This window comes from Cavia porcellus, unplaced genomic scaffold (assembly GCF_034190915.1).
Source record: "Cavia porcellus strain 051 isolate PalLab524CR breed Dunkin Hartley unplaced genomic scaffold, mCavPor4.1 scaffold_11, whole genome shotgun sequence".
Taxonomy (NCBI): domain Eukaryota; kingdom Metazoa; phylum Chordata; class Mammalia; order Rodentia; family Caviidae; genus Cavia; species Cavia porcellus.
The window spans coordinates 61,892,600-61,915,190 of record NW_026947494.1 but is presented as its reverse complement, the minus strand read 5'-3'; the positions used below and the strand labels follow the sequence as shown (position 1 = coordinate 61,915,190).

Genomic DNA, 22,591 nt, shown 5'->3' with positions numbered 1-22,591 from the left:
AATGGTGTCTGGAAGAGCTGTCCCTGGGGCAGCCAGGGGAGCAGAGCAGGAAGGCTCTGTGGTCTCAAGGACATTAGGCGCCTTAGGTTTGAGTTCTGTCCCTTTCTGTTGCTACCCTTCCCTGCAGGGATCAAGGGTGGAGGAGCATTCCCTGGGATGGGCAGGGGAAGAGAGTGGGCAGGCTGTGTGGTGCTGCAGATGTCTAGGGCCTGCAACTTACCCATCAGTCTGTAGTTCAGAAGCTGGAATGCTGCTTCCTTCTCCCGAGCTAGGTGTTCTGTAGTGATCCTATAGCTCACTTTTGGAGGTGGTGGCAGCATCAGGGGTGCCCCTTGCCGCTGCGGCAAGAGAGGGATCTTTTGTCTTCCTAGGCCAATACCCTCTGTTGTGAGCTTCCTTGTTTCTTCCTGCCTGGATGGCTTGTATGCCACCACCTTGTTCCCAGTCTTCTGGGAAACTTATGTGCCAAACATGGTTTGTGGAGGCTGTCCGCCCTCAGATCTTTGGCAGAGCCAGGGGGTGACCTGGTGTGCAAGGGGGCTGGAGCCCTCCTGCACTATCCAGGCAGCTCCCCTGATGGAGCTGTAGGAGCTGCTGATGGCATGTTGCTTCATGGAGCTCACACAAGAGGGCTGGGGTAGGGAGCAGCTGGAGCTCTGGCGCTCTGGCTGCTGTGGTTTGTGCACAGAGGTATAGGCCTCCGGACATAAGGAACCTGGCCTCACCGCTCTAACACGGGCCCAAAGGCGGATGGTGGCCTCCCAGGATTATCGGCACCCCTTCTTTGCTGAGCCAAATGCCTGAGCAATCTCTTCGGGATGAACTATGGTAGCATATCTGAAAACTGTCTGTGGGAAGCACTGGCTTTCTCAGAGGAGAGCCTGCTTGTTAGCCCATGGGCCGCAAGGGCCACAAGGGCCTGCAGGTTCAGGAACAGTGTTCTGAGTACTCTTCCCCAGAGCACTGATGTCAAGCCTGGGATGCCTGTGGGACCTCAGAACTGGATCCATGGGCACAGGTGGTAAGTGAGAGGGGCCCACACAGATGGGACCTTGGGGCAAGTTCCTGCCCCCGCAGGGCAGGGACAGGGCTATGGGGCAACACTAGCCTCAGCACTGCTCCCTGGAGCTATTGGGCAATGTGGGAATACTTCTATTCCAAAAGATGTGGGAGCACACTGCTTGGAGCAGCCAACTGCTCCGTGGTTTAAATCAGAATGCTTTGTTGCTGGGACAGGGCTTTGTAGCTCCAGATGAAAAAACGGCCTGGCAGGCAGGTGGTCAAGCCTGTGTGCCTGCATGCGCAAACATTCAAAAGTTGCGCGGGGCGTTTGCAACATTTTGTTCCTTTCCCAGGAGGGCGATCCCTGTGCCACTCTGGAGGAATATAGGTATAGGAGCCAGAGATGCTGAGGGATTGACATTGTGTGCAAAAGGCTGTGGATTTCCAGCCTTCTTGCCTGGGCTGAGAGGGTGACAGCTAAGGGGAAATGAGCTGCTGCAGGGCCTTGAGAGCCCTGGATGCTGTGGCTTGGGGCTGTCAGGTGTGGTCTACCAAGGGCTTCTAGTTAGGATCTCTGCAGAAGTACCTCTGATTGCCATTCAACAACTGCGACCCTGTTCAGCTTGAAGAAGTTCGATCGGTCATCGCCCATTACCCCTTCATGGCAGTTTGGGTTACTTCTCCTGAGGGGGGATTGTTACAGACAGCCGAGTTAGTTAGAAGTATAGGCAGCCAGACAGGGCTAGTTCCTCAAAGGAGCCAGTGCAGATACCTTACAACTGTGGGGGAGACAGATACCTCCTGCTGTGGGCCAGGCCCTAAGACAAAGGATCAAACAAATGCATCCACATCCTAAATTGATATTCTAATTAGTTCCCTATCACCCTGGAGTCACTATCCCATTCCCTAGGGGAAAGGTTACAACTCTAGGAATCCCCCCTTCCTATGTGATTTGCTTTTTCATTTGTCCCTAATATAATTAATTTTACCTGAACTATTAATCTTATTGGCTCACAAGGTTATTTCCCACCTTATGCCCATCTGCCTTGTGATTTCCCAGTCCCCCACCATCACCTTAAATCCATGAATTTACTCTATAAAAGTCCCTGGTAAATACAGAGTCCTGGGCAACCCGTTCGGGACCTCTTGTGTGTCTGAAGAGACTTTCTTTCTCTCAGTGAATATATTCTACTCTTAACCTCCATTGTTCCTAAAATTCGTTCTTTGATTTTGAAAGGATTTTGACCTAGATACAAAATTATGGCAGTGGGAGGTGGGACCAAGGGATGTTTGCCTTGAGGTCTCTTTGCCCTCCCCTATGACAACTTTCCTGTGGTGCGAAAAAAGTCCCAACCAGCTGCCCACATCAATAATGCCACCTTTAAGCAACACCCCAGTCAGAAACTATATGTATGCCTGCCACAAGATGTTTCCAGCAGAGAAAGCCAGGCCCCAGTGGTCATGGGATTCTCTCCACATAAAGGCCATTTTTACTTTATATTTTCTCTTTATTGTGCCAAAAACCCTAACATTTGGTTCCCCAACTGGGAGGCAGTGTGAGTGACTCCCCAGTTTGAGATCCCTTGCTAATCCATGGATTAATTCCTCCTCCTCAACACGTGGGAGCTGCTCAACTTGTTGCCACCAGCCTGCAAACTGGCCTAATTCATTTACCTCAGGTGAACTAACTTTGGGGGTTTCTCCATGGCCATGGGCCAGGCTCTCCCGTTCCTCGGACAGTCCGAGACAGAGCCGTTACTCTGGTTCTGGGATCCTGACTGGTGCCTTTTGGTGATGACCACCAGGTTCAGGTTGGAACCATTTTTTTAATCACGCTTCCAAAATAGGTAATGATCTCTTTTGGTTAGGTGTAGTCTGGGACACATTCCTTGGGGGAGGGCCAGAGCTCTCAACCCTTAAAACAAAATTGTCCCTTTTGGCTCACTTTTAATTCGGTCATGGGAAATGAAAGGATTTTGTGCCCTGAATGGGAAGCTGCAGCGGTGGTAGGCTGGGCAGCGGAACCAAGAGGCTCTATCTTGAGGTTATCTTCCCCACCCGTAAGCAATTTACCTGTGGCAAGAAATGAGTTCCAATGGGCTACCTGTGCATCAGTAATGCTCCTTAGGCTCCATCCCAAACCTAAGCTACATGTATACCCCCACACCACGTGTCGAGCAGAGAGAATGCCAGACCCCAGAGGTCATGGAGTCTCTCTCCACCTTCTTAAAATAAAGGCCACTTTTATTTCATACTTATCTTTGTAGTCATGCCGAAAACTCTATCAGATGGTTCCCTGAACAGAACGGCAGACGAGCGACAGCTAGGACCTCCCAGTCTGAGTCCCCTGCCGTTCACGGACCAGACTGCATACTGGATTAATTCCTCACTTCTCAACACGTGGGAGCTTCCAAACTTGTCACTGCTGGTTTGCAAACAACACTGATCTAATTCATTTACCACAGGTGAGCAAACTCTGGAGATTACTTGGCGCTGGGCCAGGCTCCATGAGGGTTTTCTTCCCATTCCCTGGACTCCAGTGATGCTCTTATGTCCTTAGGCAGCTCTGAGGCAGAGCCGTTACTGTAATCCATGGGAAATCTACTTGTGCCTTTTGGTGATGACCAAAAAACACGAGATTTGGAACCGATTATTACTGTCGATTTAAGAGCTTAGGTGATGACCTGACCTGCCTTAAGTCACAGTCCACAAGCTCACCTGACTGTGACTCCATGGGCCAGGCCCCATACCAGATTTTCTTATCTTGGGGACCACTTCCTGTGCTCCCACAAAACCACACCTGTTTATAGCTTATCACACTGACGGACAAGTTTGCAAAAACTCCATCTTTGGGCCTTTGTTTTGAGCATGTGTCCTCCTCTCCCTCTGCTCCTTCAGGATCCCTCTCCCTCCTCACATTTAGGAGATAGCTTCTTTCTTTACAGCCTTTCAAAGCTTTCTCAGCATCCTTCTTTCTTCCTGCTTCACCCATTTCTCAGTCCCGCGCCGTGTGCTGACCCGCCTTTCCCGCCAGGGTGGGGGAGGTGCACCCGGACAGTGTTGGGCTGCACCCTGGTGGTGCTCTGCCTGCCCTGCATGTCCCGCCCCCACCCTACATGCTCTGAATGTCTCCTGAGCAGTCCCAGCCCCCACCCCTGGGCACAAGCATAGCTCTGAGCAGCAGCCGGAGAAAGAGACAGCAGGTTCCAGGGGAAGGGTTCACACCAGACTTATTTAACATAGTTCAAATTGGCCAAATATATTTGACTTGCACTCTGATTTTATAAGATATATCTGTTTGTTCAATCCATTTACAGATTGTCCATGTTTGTCCATTGCCTGCTCTGTAAACAGCTGTTTCTTCTTGTTTGAGCTGAACATTTTTTTTCATTTTTTACATTCTCAAACCATTTAATCAAGGTTTATTTGGGTTATAGATTTTAAAATATGCTTCCACCTAGTTTGCCAGCTGCTAAAACTGGTTAAATAAACTGGGGTAAAAAAAAAATAGACAAGACTTTAATTGATAAACGGGGAAGTGGCCATTTTACCAGCAATTTTACCAGCCTTCTTTATCAATTAAAGCCTTCAATAATCTCCATAGCCTAATGTGAGATACCTCAACTAAAGTACATATGACTAAGACAATTCATTGTTGCTGATCTGATGGTATATTCTTGCTTTCAAATATAAAATTGGGATTGTTTCTGCTGTCTTTTCCTTGTGCTCCAGTCAAGAGATATAAATCAGACCAACATGAGTAAACCAGTCAAATAATAATTTTAAACAAAAATTTGTGTAATGTATGATGACAAATGTTTTCTTGCAGATCCAGACATACCTTAGAGATGTTTCACAAATTTCTTCAGCGTTCAAATGTTAAAACACTCATGGTTGATAGCCATTTAATGTTCTATGTTAAGCTTACTGTCTAAATTGTATTGTACTGTTATCAATCTTCTAGATGTTTAACAACTGAAATTAAGAGGTAATTATAAATTCCTTTTGCTGGGAACCACTAGGTCTTTTCCAGAAAAAAGGTTATATGATACATGCAAAACAAGACCAACACTGGGGCAGAGGCCAAGCTTGAGCCTTTCCCAGCCTGTCCGCCTCCCCTGGCTCTACTCTCTGCCAAGCCATAATTAACTATACTCAGTTGGCATTAAATGACACTGTAGCTGATCTCTCTCCTAAATAAAGGGGTAAAATTAATAAAACCAGCTATCCTCAAAAAATCAGATGGCATTGGACATTCTGACAGCATAAAGAGATACGTATATATGACAAATAAATGACATGTCAGTCCCTAAAATTCCCTGGACCTTATCCTCCTTATGGGAAGCCATTACTAAAGTTATAAATACCCTGTTGATTGTATTATTTGACTCCTGCATACTTAATTAATTCTATAGGTACCTTCCACTGTGGCCAGATCCCAAGACAAAAGGCTAAACTTGGCCCTCAAACCCTACAGAGAGACCTTCTTAATATGGCTTTTCGTGTTTTCAGCAACAGAGATAAAAAAATAACAATCTGACCTTTTAGCAGTGACTCTTGGAGCTCTGAGACAGGTAAACCAACACAAGGTGGAGCTGCCTGAGCTCCTCCCGGACCATGCCTTGAATGCAGCAGAAGGACATTGGGCAAGAGAGTGCCCCATCCTGGCATTCCTTTGGGGCCTTACCCCAGGGCTACTGGACTGTCCTAGCCACCAGAGAGTGGGTAAGCCATCCTAACTTCTAGCCCTCACAGGAAATGCCAACACTTCCAGATTCATTGCTGACAGATCTGTTTGAACTTGCTGCTGAAGACTGATGGGGCTCAGGGCCCACAGCCCCCTTTAAGGTGTCCTTCTCAGAGTCCCAAGTCCCACTAGAAGTCTCAGGTAAGACATTCTCTATACTTGTGGACATAGAGGCCATGTATGGGTTCTTCCAGATCTTTCAGGCCACTATATTAAGTCCTCAGTCTCTATAGGGGGTATTGATGGCCAACCTATGCAGCCTTTACAGAGAGGGTCTATTTCATGCAGGTTCCAGACTGCTTCTTCTCTGGTAGATCCCATAGTTTGAGTTACCTCCAATCCCACCTGCACTGCCCATGCCATGCCTATTATTAATTTGTCTCAGAGATCCTTTAGTTCTTCCTTGCATTCCCCAATATCCCATGGCTTCCAAATGTTTACAGGGACTTAAACCTATAATTAAGTGCCTTTTAGACAATGGTTTTCTTAAACCTACCCATTCACCCTATAATGCTTCTATTCTGGTACTCAAGTCTGATGGGTCTTACCCTCTAATACAACACCTTAAGTTACTCAGTAGTGCGGTTACCCTAGTCCACCCAGTGGTGCCAGACCCTTATACCATGCTCTCATATCCTTCCCTCCACCACTCACTTTACAGTCCTAAATCTTAAAAGTGCCTTTTTATTCCTTTGTGTTTATGCAGACTGACCCAGACACTCTAAGGTCTCAACAACTTACGCCTGTTATCTCTAGTAAAACCTCCCTCAGGGATACATAGCACCCCCTTCCTTTCTTATTCACGAGTTTCTCAGACACAACCCTGGTCAAGACTGACAGATAAATTTTATCTTCTCACCTTTTTAAATACTTTTTCAGGATACATAAAAGCCTTTCCCACATCCAGGGAGACTGCTGATATACTTACTAAAGTCCTGTTATAGCAAATCATCCCAAGGACTACAACCAATTTAGAGTGGCCCATACCTGGTCTTCTTGGCAACTTCAACAGCAGTCATAGTTGCTAGACTGCCATCCTTGTTTCACATCACTTAGGCTAAGTGGTGCCCTTCCAGCCCTAGATCTTACTTCACAATTTTCCTACTTCCCAAAGTCTCCCTCCTCTTGCTGATTATATCTCAATCCTCTCCTTCCTCTGACACCTGTTATGACAACATGCTGATCTCTGCCTTCCCCAGCCCTCTGAAGGGACCAAACCAGATTCTCCCATATCCCCAGGAGATCTAATTTATCTCAGATGTTCCACAGGACTACAACCAAGGTGGAGCGGCCCCTAGCAGTCTTCTTGGCAACCCCAACAGCAGTCAAAAGGTGCTGAACTGCCATCCTGGTTCCATATCACTCAGGCTAAGCGGTACCCTCCCAGCCCTGAACCTTACCATCCTATCGCCCACTCATCTCCAGCTCACCAAGCCCTCCCAGCCACAACTCTCAGGCTAAGTCATGTTTTGTTATCCAATATGGTTCCTAATTTCTTACATTCTATTACCTTTTTTACAGCAGGACTCTTAACAGTCTTTCCTTAAGACTCCCACATCATGCGTAAGATTGTCTTCATATTGTTCTACATAACAACTGTCTTAGTTTTCTCTACCCTCAGCTGTTTCATCAAACACAAGATCCCTGAAGGCCTAGGCTCTTATCTCCCTTATAATGACACAGTCACAGCCATCCCCACCTCTCTTATTCCTTCCATCTCAACTCCTGGACCAGAGACAAGTCCTATATACCTACACTCCTAACTTTTACCCTTTTAGATAAAAATAATCACCTCTCATTACTTCACTCCTTCTAAGCCCAGATTCTACCTTACCATGGTCCTAATAAAATGATGTATCTAAATCAAAGGCACCTTTCCTTCTACCTCACCTGGGTCCTTAAATATGGTAGTGGCCTGCCTCCTCACAATACCTTGTCTTTTTGTTTTCCAGTCTAATGTGCGGGCATTCACCATTGATAACGTTGTCCTGGCTGAAACACCTGGCATCAGCTTTTGTATAGGCATCAACCATCATCCCATCAACCTTCCTAAACCCCAATACAATGCCCCCTTTCAGCATTAAGTAGTAAAAGAGAGAGACTTCATCCTTTTCCTAACAATCAAAAGATGGAAATGAAAGGATTTTGCCCTAGATATGATACTACAGCAGTGGGAGGTGGGACCAAGGGATGTTTGCCTTGAGGTTACTTTCCCCTCCCCTATGACAACTTACCTGTGGCACAAAAAAAAGTCACAATCAGCTGCATGCGCATCAGCAATGCCACCCTTAAGCACCACTTGAGTCCGAAACTATGTTTCTGCCTGCCACACCACATTTCCAGCAGAGAAAGCCAGGCCCCGGTGGTCATGGGAGTCTCTCCACGTTCTTACAATAAAGACCATTTTTACTTTATATTTTCTCTTTATTGCACCAAAAACCCTAACAGATTTTTTAAGCAACACAAACTTGTACCAGACAGAAGAGGTCAGAAGTTTCATTCTCCTATATCATTTGAAGTTCTTCCACTGACATCACTGGATGGAAGTAAGAGTTTGCTTTTGCTTCATAGACTCTGGACTGGGACTCAATTAGATAACAAATTTTTATGCTTCAAATTTTGCTTTGTCTTTGTCAGTTTATAGATACCTGTGATAATTGCTCGCTATTTGCCCATTGTTTTTAATTGCTTTGTCTCATAGTTTTATTAAAATAATGTGAATCAAAATAAAATGTGAAATTTATAATGTTATATTTCTTTAATGGTCTATTATTTTGTTCTTGTAAAAGTTAAATTTAAATTGGTTGCTACAGTTACTGGTACTCCTTGCTTGACTGTATTTAAACAGTAGCACTAGAGAGAAAAATATTAGAACACTTCTGATAGGCTTTAATGTAAACTTCTGTAAAATGGTTCTCCTAAATGAGTATCTAGTTCAGACTTAAAAAATATAAACGGCTACACAAAACCAAGACTCCTTCTGCCGTTTAAGTGGCACTAGGATGGTGGCCGAACTTCAAGACCTGGAGGACAGGTATCACTAAGATAGACTGGCTCTGATCCTCCTCTGTTCTCTAGAGGAAGTGTCAAGACTGTTCTGCTTCAGTTTCTGTCCTTTCCCTTTACCTATACTCATTTCCCACTTTGTACTTTCCTTATAGAGGCATGTAAAGTCAGAAAGAACTCTAGATTATTCAAACCTTTTTCTTCTTAGTTAAGCCCATAGAAAATGGGAAAAGTCATCTTAGATAAAGGACACATACCCCACCTCTGGGCCAGATGAGACACTGATCAGAATTGTGCCCATCCAGGAGAACACCCATAAGAGCCATGTCCTGGCTCAGTGTTCTGGACAAATCTCCTAAACCTGACACACAATGGGAAGAACCAGATTTCATGTAACAATGAAAGAAGCTATCCCTGGAAGCAGCACACATAAGGGACCTAAACACATTCACAATAAGGAGGCTCTCCAACCTCTCAAGTTGTGGACTTTAAAACTTTTATTGTAAATTCATGGAATAGTAGATAATTATCTTTCTCAGGCTTTTAACTATCCCTTATAGAATTCTGACAAACTGTGGTTACTCTGCCAGCTAATTAATCGCTCTTATGCAGGTGCCACCCTCGAAAGCAGAGGACAAGTTTCTGTGTGGTGAATCCCCATTGAAGCCAGTGCCAATGGAGTCAATAGAATGTTGACCAGACATACAGCTGGATTCCTTTCTCAAGACAGATCTCTCTGGTTGAGTCAGTAAAAACTGAGAACTGAGGGTTCCTGGCCAGGACAACTCTCTAGTGGACACCAAAAGTTCCTCAGTGGGCATTTGCTCATGACCCCTGAAAATCTCCACTTTTATATTATTTCTAAACTTTTCAGTGGATTTTCAGATCACTTAGACTACCTTCCCCCACCTTCAGAGATAGGACTGAGGCAGCCTACAACAATTGTTTACATTTCACAGCAGATAGTAGGTGAGGATTTACATTTGTGCCTTATATGTTAAGAGTAAATAGGCTTTTCTTTTTCTATGTGCCTAGAAAATTGATGTGCCTTTTTCTAAGTAAACTGTGATTTCTAGATGATCTTACAAATTTAACCTGTGAACTTCAAAGATACAGAAATTTAAATGAAGTATAGCCTTATCCTATTAATTGGAAAGGTTACCTAGTGGGAGACAAATGCCTGGAGGCTCCTTTGCCCATTGCACAGGGCAGGGCTCCTCCGGTCAATTGTTCTACCTATGTCTAGAGGAAAGGAGAAAAGCATCCTACTTCCAACTCACTTTTTCACATATGCTCTTTTCCAATAAGCAAAGTAGTTTATTACAAAGCTATACTTCCTTTTTTAAGCATTCCTTACAGAAACAAAGTTCATGAGCTATCTGGAAAGATAGGATTGTACGTTAGGCTGAGGGTAGATAGGTTGCCTGAGTATCTTCCATTCTCTCCAGATGGGCATCCACCGGCTCTGGAGTAGTGTCAACCTAGGGACACCTAGGGAAATATTTAACAAATAGGAATAAACAGGGACACCTTGTTTTATCTCCTTTATTTGGATAACTAGATGGCTCAATATCATTCATAGCTCAGTGAAAGGTCCTGAATTCAATTCTCAGGTACAAAAGGTTTCATACTTACCCTTGCTTCTATATTACAGACATGGGCAACACAATGCAAGGCCCCTTACTGCTTCAGAATGCATTCTTAAGCACTGGAAGATGTTTGACCCTTCCATCTTGAAAATGAGACAATTGGTATTTCTCTGCACTACTACGTGGCCTACCTACCCCCAGGCCAAAGTGGAATACAGAGAGAATTATTATTAATTATTTAATATTATTAATTAAATTTAATTAATAATATTATAATTAATATTAATTATGATGTTCTTTTACAACTAAAATCATATTGTAAGAAAGAGGAAAAATGGTTAGAACTGCAGTGTGTTAAAATTTTCTTTGCATTAAAAGATAATTCTTATCTGTGCTCCAGGTATAACTATAATCCTTACGAGACCTCTCGTATTCATAGGTCTCTCTCTCTCAGAGACATAAAGCAAATGAAGCTAGAACCAGGAAAATTTTCAGATGACCCTGATAAGTACATTGAGGTCTTTAGGGAATTTACTCAGACCTAGGAGCAAGGCTGAAAAGATATAATGTTACTGTTAAATCAGACATTGATTTCTAGTGAGAGAGAGAGCATTACAAGCTGCTATTGCCTTTGGAGATTAATAGCATATTGTTACTTTTAGAAGGGCAGAAGATAGCCAGGGGAGCCACCAGTTTCCACTGGGGGCATAAGCAGTCCCCATATAAGACCCCAAGTAGCCTGCCAACAATATAGGAGATTGGAACAGGAGACATTTTCAAATGTGTATTCTTGAAGGTCTAAGAAGGACAAAACCAAGCCTTCTAGTTATTTTAAATTGCCAGCCATTTCTCAGAGAAAAAGGCGAAAACCCCTCTGACTTCTTAGATTGTTTATCAGAGACAATAATAAAGCATACTTCTTTAGATCCTGATTTGATAGAGGGACAGATTTTGCGTAAAGACATGTTTATTACTCAGTGAAATCCAGACATTAGGGAAAAAGCTACAAAAGATAGTCTTTGCTCCAGGTAGTTCACTTGATACTTTAGTAAAAGTTGCCTCCTCAGTATTTTATAACTGTAATGAGGAGGAAGCCAAGGAGAGAAAACAAAGAGACCGAGAACAAGCAGCCACTTTTGCTGCAGCCTTAAGAAAAACAGACCCTAAGTCTGATTCTTGGAGTCTGGGCTCCAAGAAGAATTCAAAGACAACACAGACCTGCCATGGCTTCCATAGGCCAGGTCACTTTAAGAGGGACTGCACTCAGAAACCCTTGGGCCATGTCCCAACTGCAAAGGCAACCACTTTCAGACTGCCCTCTGAGGCCAAGGCCCCAGGGTTCAGACCCATCCTATCAGTTGGTGCAGCAGGACTAAAGGGCCCCAAAACACTCTCTACCCTCTCCCTCTGGCCCTACAATCATCTCCGCAGAGGAGTCCCAGGTAATCATGCCTATAGAGGAAAAAGAAACCAGACTATTGCTGGATACTGGCGCAAGCCTCTCGATCCTTCTTTCCAATCCTGGCCTTCCTTCTAGTCACCACACCTCAGTGAAAAGAGTCACTGGCGAGGAGATAATTTGCTATTTTTCACAATGCTTAGGCTGTAACTGGGATGGTTTTCTTTTTACACATTCATTTTTGATTATGCCTAAAACTCCAGTTCCTCTCTTAGGAAGAGATATTTTATCATGTTTAAATACTGTGATATATATGCACCCAGGTTAGGTAAGCTGCCTTCCCCTGGTGGAGACAGAAATCCTGAAGTATGGGCCACTAAAGGTAGAATAAGTGGGCAGTAAGAGCTGCTCCAATACAGATACATCTCAGAGAGTCTGTTTTTCCTTATCAGACATAATATCCTTTAAGACCCGAAGTTAAGAGAGCATTAATACCTATAATTGATAATCTAAGAACACAAGTCTTACTGGTGCCCTGAATTAGTCCGTGTAATACTCCAATCTTGGGAATTCAGAAACCCAGTGGGGAATAGAGGTTAATACAGGGCTGTAGATTGATAAATGAGGCAGTAGTGCCCATTCACCCAGTGGTACCCAATCCATACACTCTGCTTTCTCAGATCCCAGAAGATGCCAGTTGGTTTTCAGTGTTAGATTTAAAAGATGCTTTCTTTTGTATTCCTTTATATACAGATTCTCAGTTTCTTTTTACTTTTGAATATCCACAAGACCAAGCATCTCAATCGACATTCACTGTGTTTCCCCAAGGGTTTGGAGATAGTCCACATCTTTTTGGACAAGTGCTTTCCCATGACCTGGCATGTTTTGAATTTTCCCAGGTCACAAACTTGCAATATGTAGATGACATACTATTATATACCCCCTCAGAAGAGCTCCATAGCCCAGGCACTTGTGCTCTGCTAAATTTTCTAGCAGATAGAGGTTATAAGGTTTCTAAATTTAAGGCAAAACTTTGCAGTTTTGAGGTAAAACATTAGGCCTCATTATAAAGGGACCTGAAGACTAGAAAGAAAAGAATCAAACCCATTTTCTCCTTCCCATAGCCCAAAACTCTAAAACAGCTAAGGAGATTCCTAGGAGTTACATGCTTTTGCCGCTTTTGAGACCCAAAAGGCAGATAACCATATTTTATGCTGGAAACCTGATTCTCAAGCTGTATTTCAAAAGCTTAAACACTTGTGAGTGTCCCCCCACCTATCCACAGGGTACCATTTCAATTTATATGTAGATGAGAGGAAACATGGCTTTGGGAGTGCTTACACAACATCAAGGACTTGCTCAACAACCTATAGGGTACCTAAATGATTTGGGCATCATTAGCAAAGGGATAGCTTGCTGGCCTTAGAGCTGTAGCTCTCTTATTGCCAGAGGCAATCAAGATGACTTTAGGCAAAGATCTCATTATATATACACCTCACAATTTGGCAGGACTCCTTTCTTCCAAGAGGAGTCTATGGCTGTCTGACAACCAACATCTTAAATACCAGGCTGTACTTCTAGAAGGACCAGCCATTCAAGTAAAGACATGTTCTGCCTCAAAGCCTCCCATCTTCTTGCCAGAACAGGAGGAAGAAATTGAGATTGATAAACATGATTATGAACAGGTAATTCTTCATACATACACAGCCAAAAAAGACTTGCTGCCCCAGATTTAACCCTCTTCTGTGATAACAGCTCCTTCATGAAAGATAAAAAAAGGCAAGGCAAGATATGCAGTGGTAACTTTACACCATACTCTTGAAAGCTCCTCACTTGCACCTGGAACTAGTGCTCAGCTAGCAGAGCTCATAACTGACCAGAGCCTTACAATTTATCAAGAGGTCAATATTTACACTGACTGTAAGTATGCTTTCCTAGTGCTACATGCTAACGCAGCCATATAGAAAAAAAGTTACCTAACAGCCAATAGATCTCCTATAAAATATAAGGAGATAGGTGATCTTTTATTACAGGCTGTCCTTCAAGATCGGATGGCATTAGATGTTCTAACAGCAGTACAAGGGGTCACTTGTGCAATTGCAAAAACTGAATGCTGTGTGTACATTCCTGATTCTTCTGCTAATATCTCAGTAGTAATTTCAAGATATTAGATAACAAATCAATGACATGTCAGATTCTAAAATTCCCTGGACTTTTTTCTTTAAAGGAATAAATTCTAGTTTCTCTTGGTGGAAATCTTTGTTAACATTACTTATAATTGTCTTATTGACTTTAAGCTTTGGCCCATACATACTTAACTGTTTCTGTGGCTTTGTCTCCTCCAGACTTAAAGCTGTGCACATACCCAAGATGGAAATGCCTGGTGTCTATTGAGGGCCTCTAGACAGGATCTCTGCAGAAGTACCTCTGACTGACGTTCAACCACTACAACACTGTTCATCTTAAAGAAGTTCTATTGGTCATCACCCATTACCCACTCATGGCAATTTGGGTTACTTCTTCCAAGGGAGGATTGTTGCAGGCAGCCGAGTTACTTAGAAATCTTACAGGCAGCCAGACAGGGATAGGTTCTCAAAGGAACCAGTGCAGATACCTTACCTTATAACTGTGGGGGAGACAGACACCTCCTGCTATGGGCTAAGCCTCAAGACAAGGATCAAACAAATGCAAATACATCCTAAAGACTGATATTCTAATTAGTTCCCTATCACCCTGAAAAAGCCTGGGGAGACTATGCCATCCTCTAAAAGAGAGGTCACAACTCTTAAGAATGCTGTCTTCATACGTGATTTCCTTTCCCATTTGTCCCTAATGTAATCTATTTTACCTGAATTATTAATCTTATTGGCTAACTATATGTCCCATCTTATGCCCATCTGCCTTGTAAGTTCCCAGTTTTCCCCTCCCCCGCCTTGAACCCATGGTTTTACTCTATAAACTTCCCTGGAAAAGACAGAGTCCTTGTTTGAGATAGGATGATGTAAAAAAAAAGAAAAAAGAAAAAAAAGAGTCCTGGGCAATCTGCTCAAAACCCCTTCTGTCTCTCTTCAGACAGAAGCTTTCTTCCCCTCAATAAATATATTCTACTCTTAACCTCCGTTCCTAAAATTCATTCTTCAATTTTAGGGAACACAAACTCGCAGACATACTAGGTCGGGAGTTTCATTTCCCTGTATCACCTGATCCTAAGAGGATGGACTGCGGGAGCAGGGTTTCTGCCTGAGCCCTGCCTGTGTCACTTGAAAGCTTTTAGATCAGGGCTTGTGAATCTTCCTGCCCTTGCCCTGTGTGTGAACCTGAGAGTAACCAGCCTCCATTGTCCAAACACTTGGCATTCAGTTCCTCTTTCATTCCTGAAGTTACACCCTGCCTTCCTCTGTCCCTTACCCTCAACCTGAAGAAATTCCTTTTGCATATTTCTGAAGCAAGTTTTCTAGCAATAGATTCTCTTGAGTTTTTTTTTTTCCTGCTGCGTTTATCTTTTCTGTTTGTGCACACTTACACCACGCACTTACTGTACCTGGGCTGATCTTTGCTTTTCAGCCCTGAAAAGTATTCTCTCAGTTCCTTCAGGCTGGTATGTTTTCTGATGGGAAGTCTCAGACTTTGGAACTGGTATTTCCTTGTATTGGACCTGTCATTTTCTTGGAGTACTTTCCTGAATTGTATTTATGCTTGCTGTGTATTAGGTTGAGCATTGGTTGGGTGAGACTTTTCAACATCTCAGATCTGTTTTTCATGAACTGTGACTTTTCCACCATTCTTTTCCATATCTATTTGTTCCTCAGCTCCTTTACTCCTCCTCTATCCATTCCAAAGGTACAGACATTAAACTTTTTATGTTGTTTTGCATAGCTCTGAGACACTTATTTTTTTCTCTTTTGTTTTTCTTTGTTTTCAAATTCTCATTTCATTGCCCTGCAGACTCTTGGCCTCTAGTTTTATGTTTTTTCTCCTGATGGGAGCTTGTTCATTTCCATTAATGTCAAGAGTATTTGTCCTTCTTTCTTTGAGAATGGTTATAGTTTTGTGGGGAAAACTGAGTGACAGTAACCAGGAGCTAAGGGGAGGAAAGCAAATTTCATTGATGCTAGTGGGCCCCAAGGGACTAATCTTCAAAGTCTGAGTTGGTAATTTTGATGGGAATTCAGGACCAGATTTCATGGAGACAGGGCACCAGAGGAACGTTCGAAGGCAGTTTTATTATGCTAGCAGAATCTCAGTTCCATATCATCAGCACTGACTGGAGTTTTACCAGTTGTGTTTATAAAGATCTCCAAAGGGAAGTACACAAGGCAGATCACCAAGTATCCTACAGTTAGTTACACATATGTTTATTCTTGATGATGTAGACAAGATTCACTCTTACAAAATCAGCAACTATATGAGGTTACTGTAGTACAACATAGAGGAAGACGAATTCAGTCCCAGCATTGCAAAAATCATAATTGTCTACTGATATTTGCTGTACTTACATACGTAAAATTCACGTACAGTCAGTGTTTAGGGGTTCATTTTCATCGTGGTTAATCATTAGGATTTAGAACGGGCATGTTTTCTATAGCTCTGCTGGCAAGTTGGTATACAGCTTTATTTTAGCTTCCAAGTTTGAGGGCGGCGGGGACCTGGGTGAGAGTGGCAGCTAAGAAGGTGACTGCTGCCACTGGGAACTTAGCTCAAGTGGGTGCTCAAGGACATGGGGTTGATCCCAGCCCCATCACACAGAGAGAAATATCAGCATGATGACTGGTCCAAGTAAACTCTAGTAAATGTTGCCATAAGATTTTTCCCCTGAGACATTAATGGAAAGAAAGACAGACAGACAGACAGACAGACAGAAAGAAAGAGACAGAAAGACAGAGAAAAAAGAAAGAAAGAAAAAGAAAGAAAGAAAGAAAGAAAGAAAGAAAGAAAGAAAGAAAGAAAAAGAGAAAGAAAGAAAGAGAAAGAAAGAAAGTGAAGGCTGAGCTGGCTGTGGAGGCCCATGTTTGTCCACACAATGGGCTGGGCAAGCAGCTCAGTGTGGTGGCCATGGGTTCAAACCTTGGGCCTAGGGATGAAAGAAGCAGAAACTGTCCATGGAAATTGATGAAGTATTTGCAAACATCATAAGCATACCTTTACCCTGATGAAGCCTCTTGTAAGTAGAAATGAAGACAAAAGTGTATCACACACTGGGAATACAGGCAAGTGTCACAGCACCTGCCTGGCTAGCATGAGGTCCTGAGTTGAATTCTTGGGACAGAAAAAAAAATTGTTTATTACTCTTTCTGTGAATACAGAGCTACTGTACCTTTCTAGTAAATGTTAAAAAAAATTAGATAAAGTTAGTGAAGGGGTTATTTAACAAAAATCTTGTTAAGATTTTGAAGTGCTTATATTTTAAAGTTGTTATATTTTGAGTTGCTTTTGTTTTTATTTTAAACTATAGAACGTCATTTTAGGGTGTAAAGTCAACTGGCCAGCAGATCCAGCACTCAAGGAAACTGTTCTGCAGCTTGAAAGGCTCTCACCGCAATCTAACAAGAATTCCACTGGGCCAGGTGTTGCCATGTGTGCCTTTGATCTGAGCACTCAGGAGGCTGAAACAAGAGGATTGCCACATGCTGAAGACCAGCAAAGATTTGCACCTTGCAGTTTTTGGATTTTTGTCTCTGTATGTCATTTAAATAGCAAGTTTCAAGTGAAATGAATTTGCGATGTTTGGGGAACTCTCCTAATCTGTAATTGCTTTTTAGCTTCAGTTAACACTCTAACCTAGAATCGGTCATTTTAAATAACACTAAAGTGACTGTGTACTCTTAAAAGGGGAATGTCTTAGTCATAGAAAAGACACCTGGTCTGATATCTGAGGAGCAGGTGCAGTTTTGGACATTCACAAGGTCCCAGCATTTAATTGTAATACTTGTGTGCATTTCTGCATTTGTCAGTCAGGATGCAAAGAGGTCTCCAGAGTGTCAGCAGGTGGTAGTTCATAGTGGGGTTATGAGTAACTGTCTTCTGTTCTCTCTGTGTCTGTTTCTCCCCTCACACATCTGCGCATGCACATACATAATGGGGGTTGCACCCTGGCAATGCTGATGTACAGTAACATTCATGCCCATTTTCACTTCTGTTTAGAGAAAAGCTCTTGCCAACTTACCAAGGCTGGCTTCAGACTTGGAACCCTCCTGAACAACTGGGATTACAAGCATGTACTGCCGTGTCCAGTATAGCTCTTTATTAATTAGGAGCTACTGATCATGTTTATGGTGGCACACACAAGATTTAAATATTTTAGAAGCCACATTTTAAAAAGCAGAAAGACAGGACTGGGTGTGTATAGCTAAGTGGTAGAACACTTGCCTAGCATGTACCAGACCCTGTTCGAATCCCCAGCACTATAAAAATAAATAAATGAAGATGTAATGAATGTCTTTAAACATTGTATTGTAAAATAATTGTAAGCTCATAAGCAGTTACAAAAATTATACGAAAATCCTATTACCTACTGAGCCAGGAGTAACATCTTATGGAAAGACAGTGATAGGTTCTGCTCATATGAGACTCTGCCAGGCTCAGTATGCCGCCTGCCCAACACGGCACTGACACTTACAAAAACAACAAGTCTCTCCTACACTAACTCCCGTGTTCGTCTTTTGGTCCCAAGACAATAAACTTTCTGTGTCCCTTCTGTGCATGTGCTGAAGGTCCTCCAAACCACTCACGGCACTGTCCACTCACATAGTCTCCACCCCCTGGACCAAAGGTCCTCAAGTCCTCTCTGAACATCATGACATGTCCACTCATGTAGTCTCCACCCCTATCCCAAACTCTCCCTGACTTTTTTGAGGGTCCTTGAAATCTCCAGCAGTCCTTTTGCACCAACAATAAAGGTTTTTTTTTTTTTTTTTAAATCTCTTTTGATGTCTCTCAGCTGTGCAAAAGAGCTAACATTTGGTTGTGATGACTGAGACCATTTGAGGCCTGCAGCTCTGGGGGGCTCCCCCAGTTTGCTCTCCCCAGCCAATGAGCCAACCTTCATGTTCCTCTCATCTCTGCCTTTGCCATTGTCTGCCCCCATCCAACACTGATCCAATCTGCTCCCCACAGGTGAGTCTCTCCTTTTACTCTCTCTCTCTCTCAAAATATGTGGGTCCCATGTCAGGACACCCCTCCATACTGTGGATGACAACCAATGGGTTTGATGGGGCACCTCTTTCTCTCTGTCACACCCACAACTAAGGTGATAATCCTCCTTAGGTTTTGTGAGTGACTCTGGCCTTCAGATCACCTCTAATTTGATCACTATGAGAAATACTCATTCCCACCCACAAAAACACACTCTACTCAGGTGTCCCTTAAAGAATTTAAACACTCTTGGTCTCAGAGAGAACTCTAAACTAAAATGACTAATCTCTTATTTCCCGACAGCTTGGATCCAATATAAAATGAACAATAACAGATTCTGGCTAGAACAGTGCACTTTCCATTTTAGCATTCTCTGCAACTTAGACAGCATTTGCTTTCACAACAGCAAGTGCTTGGAGACACCTTAGCTGCCCCCTGTGATGCTTTTAGAATGCATCCCTCTCATTCAGACATGAGAGTTGGCCCCAGGACTTCTGACACACCCTACACCACTAAACCCTCCTGATAATCCTAACAATCCTATTGATGAAGTCATTTTTGCTTTCTCTCCTGCCTTTCACTGTACCCACAGATTCCTCCCTCTGAACCTCTCCATGAACCTCACCACCCCATCTCCTTCTCACTCTGTGAGCCTCGCCACTTCATCCTCCTCTTCCTCCTCCTGTCCTCCATTATAGTGACACCAAGATGACCATAACCCTTCTGTTCCTTGCTAGATTCTTGCATAACCACTCAATTGTCTAAAATTATCATGATGGCAAGGGTATTAGCCTTCATATTCCCCTCCTTCCTAATCTTTATACAAATTTCACAGACTTTCTCATGGACTCTTCCCTTTCCTTTCCAAACCACTAGGGACAATTTTCCAATTCACAAGAGTATTAGAAATATAAACTCTTGATTCATGCAAAATGGCCTCTCTTATTGTGAACTGTGCTAGGAGATAAAGGAACATACCTCACCATGGCCACAGTCCTCATTGACTAAAAACCTCCTCCTCTAGTCCAAAACATTTTTAGTGCTCCACATGGGACTGCAAGACTATTGGGGTCAGGGGCCCAAGTCCTACAAATGTTTGGAAATAACAGGACCCTTGGATCAACTTTTCTTGACACTTTGATCTGCAACACACTAGGTTCCTATAACCCTGTTACTTTAATGATTAGGCAATCCTCTTGGCTGATAGACCACACCTGGAGGATGAGACGCTGTAGTAGGGGAACAGACCTGGGAGTTAACTTGAATATAAAAATGATCCCAAACCAAACAAGATACCCATTCTTAACATCCTCACCTTTAGCTTACCTCTGCCCCTTCCCTCACTATACTTTACGCCTCCACTATTCCTCAATCACTAAATCACACATATGCCCTTATATGGTCTTCACTTCACACAGACTGGACCCAATGCTGGTTCTGTCTCCCACTCAACCAAAACCTGTGGCTTGCCCCAGGGGTTCTTTGTTCTTGGGATGGCCATGCCACAGCCCTACACATGTGATCCATTTCCAACTTCAACAGCTTGAGAACACCCTGTAAATGTGTACAGCTGCCCCTGCTAGGTCAAACCTAGGAGGGACCTGGGATGCAGCAGGACACAACATCTGTGCACCAGGACATTTGCATAGCATGTGTGAATCCTGGGTTCCTTCCTGACCACCTGAAAGGGAGATTACCAAGTGCTGAGAAGGTCCTGGCCACACAGCCATAACAATCCCAGGATGACCCTTTCTCCTCGTGCAGTCAGAGCTGGGAGAGTTCAGGGTGAGATCTTCCTGAGGTTGCATAGGAGAATCTATGCAAGTGAACTGCAGTCCCGTTGGCACCTGTGCAAGGCAGCTCATGTGCCTTCTATACCTTCTGGGGGCTGGGTACAACGCAACTGGGTAGCTGCACATCTGCAGATGCACTAAGTAAGCTGCTTGTCAGGTATTGTGGTGGTGGGGTCGGGAGGTAGTCAGTGATGTGATACATGCCAACCAGGGGTTGTTTGCATACATCAGGGCTTCTGAGCCAGGCAGGACAAGGGGTTGGCCAAGGAAGGCCCCTGGAGGAACTAACTGCTGAATCCACGTTCTTTGAGAGTTTGCTTTCCAGGCAGAGACTGAGAGAGGGGACCCAGAAGAAGGAGGATGGCAACAGCACAGACAGGAGGGAGGCCAGTGTGATGTGTGGTGCATGTCTCTGTGGCTGGTGGGGTGAAGGGAGATAGACATGGTGCACAGGAGATACTGGAACACAGAGTCCTGGGAATAAGGGCAGCTCTGAGAGATGACGTGGGACAGGAGATGAGAATGCAGGCTGCTAAGTGACTTTGAATACAAGGGGCAAGACAGGATGCACAGGGACCTAAGAGGAGGCTTCTGGGGTCATCCAGGTGAGAGGTGGTGGAACTGGCCTAGGATAAGCAGTGGGCAGGTCTTGGAGAGGTCAAGGAATCTGATGGGGACCCAGGCCACCTGGGATCATCATGTCAAGAAGCCTGAGTGTTCACCTTGCTCTTTCCTATTTAGGTGCATTCTGATTGCAGAAAGCTACACCAGATTCCCCCACTTTATCCTTGCACTCAAAACCTAGACCAACCCAGTGGCCAGCAATGTCTGCTCCAGCTTACACATGGAATCGGACAGTGTCCCCAGGTTCCGTTTAGGGCCTCTTCCCACCTAAGGTGCCATGGCCCGTGGGGGTCCATGGCATCAGCAGGGGTGCTGGCACTCTGGTGGGGTAGAGGTAGGGTGGGGGTCCTTGGAAAACTCAGAACAAGTGTGTGTGCTGAATGGACATCTGAGGGGCTGGCAGATGATTTTACACACAGGCATGGTGCCTCAAGATTGGTGGGCCAGTCCCTCTCCAGAGAGGATCTGCAGAGTCCCTGGGTGGGGTGCACAGGCCTTCTATCTGCTCTCTAGGCATGGGGCTGGCTTCCCTTGCCCTCAGTGAGCTGGCAAGAATGCTGCAGGAATGCAGCATCCCTGCGTTTGGAGGAGGAGAGATAGAGGGAAGGGGCTGGTACACCAAAAGTCTGTCCCAGGAGCCCAACCACCACGCTGTGTGTCCTGCACTGGGTCGATTTGACATGTGCTCTCACACTGGCTGCTCTCAAGCACGGCAGAAATCGTGTGGATCCACTGCATGGCTCTGCTCCCTGCTTTGAGTGATTTACATGTTAGGTGTGATCTACAGGGATCACCTTTTCTGATTTGGGGTGTAAGAGTATCTGCAGCTCAGTGACTCTTCTCTGAGCAGTTCTGATGTGACTCTTCTATGCAGTTACGTGGGGTCTCCATTTTCATTATTTTTATTCATCAGTTCACTAATCTTTTCTTCTGGCTTATTCTTTCTTTTCTGTTTGTTTTTTGAGACAGGGTTTTGCTCTTAATTTAAACTAGCCTTGAACTCACTATGTACCCAAGGCTGGCCTTGAACTCACAGCAATCCTCCTGCCTGAACCTGCAGAGTGCTAGGATGATATGCATGTGCCACCACATACATCTTTGGCCCTATCCTTTCTCTAAAGTTATACATATTTCTTAGGGCATGATTCTCAGATCGAGGACTTCTATTTGGTTCTTCTTTACACTTTGCACTTTCTGCTTTGATTCTCAAGATCTTTCTTTTATTATTTTATCTTTGAGCATATTTATAATAAATATTTTTCAATGGTCTAGATTGTTTCAGTATCTGAGCAATCTTTTC

The 22,591-nt window shown here is 43.9% G+C and overlaps 1 long non-coding RNA gene across 1 annotated transcript in view; it reads left to right on the top strand.

The window, feature by feature from the left end:
- The window catches only part of LOC106027808 (uncharacterized), a 42,087-nt gene extending 23,901 nt beyond the window's left edge, over window positions 1-18,186 (top strand). The window contains exon 2 of the long non-coding RNA XR_010050568.1: window positions 17,196-18,186. This is a non-coding gene — a long non-coding RNA (uncharacterized LOC106027808). The remainder of the gene's footprint in view (window positions 1-17,195) is intronic.
- Window positions 18,187-22,591: the final 4,405 nt, after the last annotated feature.